Below are 8,848 nucleotides of genomic sequence, written 5' to 3' on the forward strand. Positions count from 1 at the left end.
GGTTTATGATCTTATAGAGGTTTATGATCTTATAGAGGTTTATGATCTTATAGAGGTTTATGATCTTATAGAGGTTTATGATCTTATAGAGGTTTATGATCTTATAGAGGTTTATGATCTTATAGAGGTTTATGATCTTATAGAGGTTTATGATCTTATAGAGGTTTATGATCTTATAGAGGTTTATGATCTTATAGAGGTTTATGATCTTATAGAGGTTTATGATCTTATAGAGGTTTATGATCTTATAGAGGTTTATAGGCCAGATTCTGCTCAGCACCTTTTGAATTTGTTCATTTAACAAGCATTTGTTAAATGCCTACTGTGCACTAGGGAAACAGTGTTGAATAAGACAAGCAAGATCCCTAGTCTCATAGAACATAGTCACATATTCTTTTATTTTTATAATTACAATAGATATTTATTCAAATAATACATCTGCCAACCAAATAATTATTAAATTGTATGTTTCAGGTTTAAACAACTTCATAAAAATACAAGACAAGCAAGATCCCTAGTCTCATAGAACATAGTCACATATTCTTTTATTTTTATAATTACAATAGATATTTATTCAAATAATGCATCTGCCAACCAAATAATTATTAAATTGTATGTTTCAGGTTTAAACAACTTCATAAAAATACTTTGAGGACAGCTGCATCCACAGATTTCAACTACATGATTACTTCTTTGCCCATTTTTCTCTCTCTTTTCTTTCCCAAATAACCTCCGTCAGATATGGCTCAAGGTAGAATTTATCCTCTGCATATTTTGTCTACTGCTCTTTAGGCAAGATTTGCTGCCTCATGATCAAGTCCATTAGGTGTTCTCTTAATGCAAAACATTCTTTCATTATAAAGGCTTTCATGAAGCCTTCTTATGGCTTCTTTTACTTCTGCATCCTCGTACATTGTATCATCTCACATTAGCCCCAGTTTATTGACTCCTGCAGTGTTGTAACACCATTTTCAAATACCATCTAGCCACTGACCTGATGCTGCAATGGCAGCCTGCTCATCACTTTGACCTGAGAGCTGATGGTACATATCTTTGTGGAGGAAAACAAACAATAAAAAAGAAACAAATAAATATGAAGATATCAGGTGATGATAAATACTAGAATGAAAATAAAATAAAATAGCTGGATGGCTAGGGAATGGCTAGGGAAATTGATTTATTTAGGTTGTAGGATCAAGAAAGTCTTCTCTGAGGAGACGATAGCTAACTCCTGGATAACAAGAATGCAGATATTTGAGGGACAGCATTCTAGGCAAAAGGAATAGGCAATGCAAGTCCTTGAAGAAAGAACAAGCCTGACGTATGTGAGGAACAAAAGAAGGTCTAAAGGCTGGAGAAGGGTGGGCAAGGGTGAGGGAAGAATGGGATGAGGTCATAGGAGTGGGCAGGAGCCAGATCTTATAGAGGTTTATAGGCCAGGGTAGAGGGCTTGGATTTTATCCCAAGGGTGACTGCAAGACATTCCAGGGTCCTTTATCTTATGAAAAAACCCTCAATTTTTTTTACATCATTTCTTTCTTATTCCCTTCCTTCCTACTGTGGAGTATCTCATTATTCGGTTTTTCTCTGCTTCCAGACACACAGCAGAACTACATTCTCTACTCCTGGGTCACTTCTGGGTCGAAGCCTTTAAATGTCAATTTTCTCTTCTTCTGTTGTAGCAACAGAGGTCACATGCCCCAGATGATACCCAGCTAGTAAAGTAGTGAAGTCTCCATCACACTGGGTTCCTGAGTGACTGTACAATGGGCACAAAAGACAAAAACTTTTTTGTGTGTCTTAAGCCATTGAGATCTAGGAGTTATTTAAAAGAACATAGCCTAGATTATTCTGATTAATATGCTTCCAAAATGTTCTTTAGTGAAAAATAAGTTCTAAACTGAGTTTTTGCCAGTCAACCCAAATCATTCTTTTACAGCCATTGCTGGTTGTTCCCTCAATACAAATTAAATCATCATTCTTTCTGATCTTCAGTTTGTCTGAACGGTTCCCTTTAATCTCCATTTTTGCTCCCACCTTTAGTCACTAGAAGACACAAAGTATTGTCACCGCTTGTTAATATATCATGAAACTAACATTTATAAATCCATGTTTTCTTGTTCAGAGAAGGGAGAGGAGTTAATTGTTTACATTTGGGGAGGAGGGGAGATATCTTGTTCATAAGCTGCTGCCCTCCAGATGTTGGGAAGAATTTCAGAAGGGGGAATAGGGCATAGAGACACCAACTCCATTTCTATACTCAAGACAATACATTGCACCCAAGGGGAAAAATAGAGTTGCTTATCTTTTATATGTTCCCTCTCAAAGCCATTCATAGGGACCCATTTAATTTTTGCTAACTCCCTCAAGGTTCATTACATTCATTGCATTTGTTTAGAAAGCCCCTATCAATAAAGAAAATTTTCTCCATCTATGTTACATGGCAGCTTGATGCTTCTGCCAAGGGTATATTGTAAATGAGAATTCCAAGCAACACAAATAAGCTTAGAAAGACTTAATTTCTTTCAAATGTCCTTGGCTCACACCACTTTGTCCAGGCACAGCATTCTTGAAGCCATTTCCAAGTCCTCTGATCAAACAGGCTGGACTAATATTACCTAAGAGTTTTAGCTCCATCCAGGGGATCTGCTTTACCAAATCATCTGTTAAAGCTCCTGGATTCCTTCTGTTTAGTGAGGCTTACACATCATATGGTATACATTTTCACCCTCTGAACCATGTCCTAGACATCTTACTGGAGCAACTTACCTCAATCACACATGATCTTTTCAAAGATACTTTGTTATTTTAAAAACTCAAATAAAATCTCATATTGTGGTAGAACTGTTCAAAAAGCTCTGCATCCATGAAGTAGACAAAAAATGAGGATGTTTTTCCCTTCCAGTTTGGGTTTCATGTCCTAGGACTGGGGGGTATTGAAGGGATGGTGGGTAATCAAGAAATATATCAGATATTAAATGTTTCAGGTAAAGCCAACCTAGCATCATCCAAGAATCACTCAGAAGTAGAAAGTGCATGAGAGGCTTTAAACCCAATAATCCATGTGCTCATAGGAAAATGTCTCAGAAACCTAAAAGGTCTCCTCCTTTACCTTCGTCAGAATAAACTTCATCAATCATCTCTGTTTCTGAGAGCAGTAATAATGGAGCCAAGACTGCAGGCCTGATCTCTGTTCAGGCCAGTTAACTTTCCTGGATTCCATGGCCAAAAACAGGAATACTGACCCCTCATTAATCATGTAAAAAGCAATATTTGTTCAGCACATACTTTATATAAAGCATAGGCATTTTGCACTCTTGTTTTTGGTCCTGAAGTTAGACTTAATGAACGAATAAATAGGTGAAATAATAAATAACTATAACCGGGTGAATATCTTAAAACCACCCTTTCCTTCTTGAGGACATCCTATGTACCAGGTATTTTCATAGAAGATCGCCTATTTAATCCTCAGAACTACGTAAAGCAGTTTTACTTTTTCCTAATTAGCAGATGAGAAAAACTAAATCTCAGAATCACAAAATTACCCTGTCAGCTGAGACCATATAGATGATAAATTCAGAGTTAGAACTTGAATCCAGATATTGAGCTACTTTCCTTCCTATTTGCTACTTCTCAAAGTCAGAGAGGGAAGATGCCACAGTTAATACCTGAAAAGTATCTTCTTTGAATATGAAAAGCAGCAGATGCAGGGTAAATACTTCTTCCCCAGTCATTCATCTATGTGATTCTTAACAGATTAAATATTATTTGGCCCAGTGAAGTTTTGATTGTCAAGTCATATCAGTAGTAACAAACATAATGTGTCTAACTAATGTGTTGGTTACATTTTTAGAATATATAAATTTATTATGAAAATGTAAATTATTAAAATGCATAATAGAATTCTCTCAGCAAATGTGGTCAATTAGGGTGATTGATTAGTTAATTGAAAAGCAATTTAGAACAGATACTCATTAAACATTATATTTATTTTACCTTAAACACTTATTTTAACTAAAATATATTAACAAATGCTTATTCAGAAATCTTATTATATATGTCCAAAGCCCCTTTTAAAGTACAAGTTACTATACACTAGCAATGAACAATCCAAAAATAAAAATAAGAAAATAATTCCATTTTCAACAGCATCGAAAAGAATAAAATGCTTGGGAATAAGTTTAACCAAGTTAATGCAAGACTTATACAATGAAACTACAAAACATTGCTGAAAGAAATTGAAGAAGACACAAAGAAATGGAAAAAACACCCTGTGTTTATGGGTCAATCATAAGACTTCATATTGTTAAAAATGACAGAATTTTCCAAAGCAATCTACAGGTTCAAGACAATCCCTCTAAAAGATCCCAATGGACTTTTTTGCAGAAATGGAAAAATTGATCCTAAAATTCATATAAAATTGCAAGGGACCCCAAATAGCCAAAACAATCTTGAAAAATATTAACAAAGTTGGAGCACTCACACATTCCAACTTTAAAACTTACAATAAAGCTATAGTACTCAAAATAGTGTGGTACTGGCATAAACATAGACATATAGATCAATGGAATAGAACAGCGTTTGGAAGTAAACCCAAACACCTATGATTAATTGATTTTTGACAAGCGTACCAAGATCATTCAATGTGGAAAGAATAGTCTCTTCAACAAATGGTGCTGGGGCAGCTGGATATCCACATGACAAAGAATAAAATTGGACACTTACCTCAAACCATATACAAATATTGTTATAGACTGAATGTTGTATTCCCCCAAAATTCATATATTGAAGCTCTAACCACTATGTGATGGTATTTGGAAATGCAGCTTTGGGGAGGTAATTAGGGTTAGATGAAGTCATGAGGGTGGGCCATCAGGATGGGAGTAGTGCCTTTATAAGAAGATATAGCGGAGAGCTCTCTCTCACTCTCTCTCTCTGCCAAGAGGACACAGTGGGAAGGCTGTCATCTGCAAGCCAGGAAGAGAGCCCTCACTAGAAACCAGCCATGCTGACAACTTGACCTTGGACTTCCCAACTTTCAGAACTGTGAGAAATAAATTTCTGTTGTTAAAGTCACCCAGTCTGTGGTATTTTGTTATGGAAGCCTGAGCAGACTAATACAAACATTAACTTGAAATGGACAGCAACCTAAATATACAAGCGAAAGCTATAAAATGCTTAGAAGAAAACATAGAGATAAATCTTCATGACCTGGGATTTGGATTTGACACCAGTTTCTTAGATATGACAACAAAAGTACAAGCAAAGAAAGAAAAAAATAGATAAATTGAATTTCATCAAAATTAAAAACTTTTGTGCATCAAAGGACACTATCAAGAAAATAAAAAGATAATTCACAGAATGGAAAAAATTTTCAAATTGTATCTTCAGTATAAAGTATGAATTCTCTAGAGTTCTACAGTTTTCCTGCATATACTCATTCTCTCAATATAGTATCTACATTTTATAGTTTCAGCATCTTTAAAGTAGAAATACAAGTGCAGATTTCTTCCATTTTTTGTCTTTTCCAATCTTTTGCAAGTTGTCTTGCCCATACTGATTTAACAGCATTTGTCTTACAAGTTTATTTTCTAGTTTTTCCAAAGTATTTCATTTAGTTATTCTCTTTTCACCCTCCTGTTTCATCAATTTATAGAATATTTAACTTGTGTGATTTCCATAACACTTACCATTGACCTAAGAAGGCTGCTTGGCAGGCATCAGCTCAGTCAGTGAGAAGAGCTGCTTGTGTACTAGAGAGTGCAGCCTGGCAGTCCTGCACATTCATGAGCTGGGGCATCAGACAGCATGCCTCACTGAGGGAAGGGGAAGAGGCAGAGGCTAATGCAGTGAGACAGATACATGGATTGGCTGACAGAGCTTCTACTATGTTTATTAAGCCTTTTTGCTTGGTACTTGGACTCGTCAAAGCCAGACTTAATTACTGAGCCTACAAGTTAACAGCCTGCACTCCGGGTCTCTCCTTTCCTTGGGAGGAAAAGCAGAAGCACAAAAGGCAGTCTAGTGAAGGCTGGCTGGCCATCCAGCTCATTCTATGGGGCCATCATCAGAGATAACTTGATCAGTATCCTGGGTCTAGTGTGAACTAGTCTTCACAATACACCAACCAACAGCCTGACCCACTCTTAATCCTTAAAAAAAAAAAAAAATGTTCTGGGTTTCTCTTTGATGTTTGCTCCTGGCTATCTACATGGATCCTTTCCAGCTGTGTTGAATCATCCTTTCTACCTTTTTATCTTTGCTTTCCCAGCATTTCCTGTGCTAAGTAACACAGGCAGATGCCCATACTCGAAACATTTTCCAATTTATACTCTGTGGAATACTCTTTCATGTTAAGCTTTGAGAGCTATAGTAAAGATTGCATAAGGGACAGCTACCTGCCAGCTATTAACCATTTCCTCTGGTCTGACCTGAATTCACAGAGGGCATGGTCACCCAACAACTTAATCAATGAGCCCCTTTGGCTTTAGGGTGGCAGGGGCCAAGAGCTCCATCAAAGAAGCCTATGTGCTTTCAGCAACTCAGAAGATTCCAGTTGTTTTCAGCAGGCCTGAGAGGTTAAAATAAACAAATAAGAAAATGCCAGGTTGCCCTCTTATTTCTTCTCATACTCTGTGCCAGCCAGGGCCAGTGCCGGACAGGCTGCCCCCAAAGAGTCTGCGGCAGGGCCCATGAGGCCAAGCCACGCGACCAGAGCTTTCACTGCACTAAGTGCCTGCCTTTCTCTCCTCACTCCACTCTCCATTTCTAAAAATGCATGAAATACCCATTGCTGTATAATTACCAAATGAATAAAAGGTCCTCCAACCGCTCCCTACTGGCACAGCGTTCATCCAGTTTGAGGCTGCAGTTGGCAGCCTTTGGGTATATTAACACTTTCAGCAGTGTTTGAAAACAAAGCCTTGTGCAGAAAAGCCCAGCAATTGTCTGTATTTGTAATTGTTATTGGTTGTGGTTTTCCTGTCCCATAGCAGTGAGCTCTGGGACGTGAGTGAGATATCCATGATGGCATTACAGGGCCCATACATGTGCTCCCTGTATGCCCTCAGCCTCTATGCCTTTGCAGGCCTTATTAAAAAGCTTGTAAACAAGTTTGGCTGCCAGACAACTCGCAGAAAAGAGGCTGCTCACGGAGCAATTGTTCCACCTGAGGCTCCTGCTTACAGGGCAGCTTTAGCCTGTAGTTCAGGTCCCTCCCTCAGATGCACAGATCTGAATCAGAATGGAACTGAAAGAATTTCTGTTTGTTGGTTCATTTTAAATGCCAGCATTCAATATTTAGACAGAATACAAGAGCATGGTGTGTCCCCCTTGCCTGAGAAGACAAATTGTAGAAAGCGTTTGTGACTGTCTGTTCACCTTGTGCATTGATACTGAATTTGCCGTGATGTGAGTGCATGTATACATACCCATAAGGGTGGGAGGTGGTTAAAGCAGGACGACCTTAACTCAGGAAAAATGTCGTAACTCAGCCTCTGCTGATACTGCTCCTGAAAGTCACTAGTGAGTTCCTAACTGACAAATCCAATGGCCACTTCTCAGTCTTCAATCTCCACGATGTCCTGGTAGCATTTGTTACCATTGATCTTCTACCCCTGCCTTCTGGAAACTCTTTTTTGCAAAAGCATATAAGACCCTGCACCTTCATTATTCTTTCTGATTTCTCTGACTACTCTTTCCCTGCTCTTCTTCCTCTTTTGCCCCCTAAACAACCAAATTCCCCAATCAGTATGGTCATGTCCTCAGCCATCTTCTCGTCTTTCCCCAGTCTCTCTTGGGACACTCTATTAGTTCCCAGGACTTCAAAGGTTGCCACAATGTGAATGACTCCCAAGCCTTTGATTTCATGTCTTATTTCTTTCTTGGCTCAACCTAGATATCATACTAATACCTCAAACTCAGTATGCACACAATAGAATTTAACATGTTCACCATCTCCCCTTAACCCCAACTTCCAGAGCTGCTCCTGCTCTTGCATTTCTTATTCACGTTTGGATCACCAGCATCTGTCTGACCATCGAAGATTAAAGCCCCAGAATCATCTCTGATTCCTCTCTCCCACTTACCCCCACATATGGGACAGTTAATAAATCTATCTGGTGCTCTGAATGTCTAGTGTAATTTTTTCCTTCTCCATTCCCTCTTCCACTACACTGGCCAAGCTTCTATTATTTTCAGCAAGAATATTGCTAGGATCTCAAAGAACGTCACGGCTCTCTTTCGCCTATCTTTCACTCCATCCTGTGTATTACACTCAAATTAATCATTCCACAACACAGTTACTCCTCACCTCAAAAATCAATGGCCCCACTGCCTGTACAATAAAGTCTAAAGTCGTTAGCCTAAAATTAAAACTACTCCAGGATCTGGCCATTGGCCATTCTGTGTTCAACCAAATGAAACTTCCTAATACCCTATAAATAGTTCCCATTAAGATTTATGTCTGTATTCATACTGTTTCTGCTGTCTGGAATCCCCTACCCTTCCCTTTGTTTAAATTTAGAGACTTTTTTAGACTTGGCATAAAACCCACCTTCTGCTTAAGGAGTTTTCAGGTATCTTCTTCCCCTAGCCCAGCACATCAGAGAGATCACTTACCTGAAATTTCAAAGGTTTATGTTTAGACACATGTATGGCATTTTCTACCAAAGATCAAAATACACACTAATATATCATTTAATCTTCCTATCTAGCCAAAGCATCCCTTTAAAGTAGGGTTCATATCTTACTCATTGTTATGGACTGAATGTTTATGTTCCCCCACAATTTATATGTTAAACTCTATCCTCCAATGTAACGGTATTTGGAATCGGGGCCTTTGGGAGGT

The 8,848-nt window shown here is 38.2% G+C and overlaps 1 pseudogene; it reads right to left on the reverse strand.

Annotated features, from left to right (window-relative positions):
* Positions 1 to 685: 685 nt before the first annotated feature.
* Positions 686 to 1,049, reverse strand: LOC103608682 (annotated as a pseudogene).
* Positions 1,050 to 8,848: the final 7,799 nt, after the last annotated feature.

Source organism: Galeopterus variegatus, unplaced genomic scaffold (genome assembly GCF_000696425.1).
Source record: "Galeopterus variegatus unplaced genomic scaffold, G_variegatus-3.0.2 Scaffold8686, whole genome shotgun sequence".
Taxonomy (NCBI): domain Eukaryota; kingdom Metazoa; phylum Chordata; class Mammalia; order Dermoptera; family Cynocephalidae; genus Galeopterus; species Galeopterus variegatus.